The sequence below is a fragment of the Sinocyclocheilus grahami genome, unplaced genomic scaffold (genome assembly GCF_001515645.1).
Source record: "Sinocyclocheilus grahami isolate Dianchi unplaced genomic scaffold, SAMN03320097.WGS_v1.1 scaffold12092.1, whole genome shotgun sequence".
NCBI classification, from domain to species: domain Eukaryota; kingdom Metazoa; phylum Chordata; class Actinopteri; order Cypriniformes; family Cyprinidae; genus Sinocyclocheilus; species Sinocyclocheilus grahami.
The window spans coordinates 1,305-1,525 of record NW_015514211.1 but is presented as its reverse complement, the minus strand read 5'-3'; positions in this window follow the sequence as shown (position 1 = coordinate 1,525).

Sequence of the window (221 nt, the reverse complement as noted above, 5' to 3'; positions counted from 1 at the left end):
CACAGCTACCATATAGCTTCAGAAAACTTGGAATAAACACTATTGGTCAAAAGAGGTCTCTTATGCTCAACAAGGATGCATTTATTTAATCAAAAATACAGTAAAAACAGTAATGTGAAATATTACAATTGAAAATAGAGTTTCTATTTTAATATATCTTAAAATGTAATTTATTTATTTGAGGGCAAAGCTGAATTTTCAGCATCATTACTCCAGTCTTC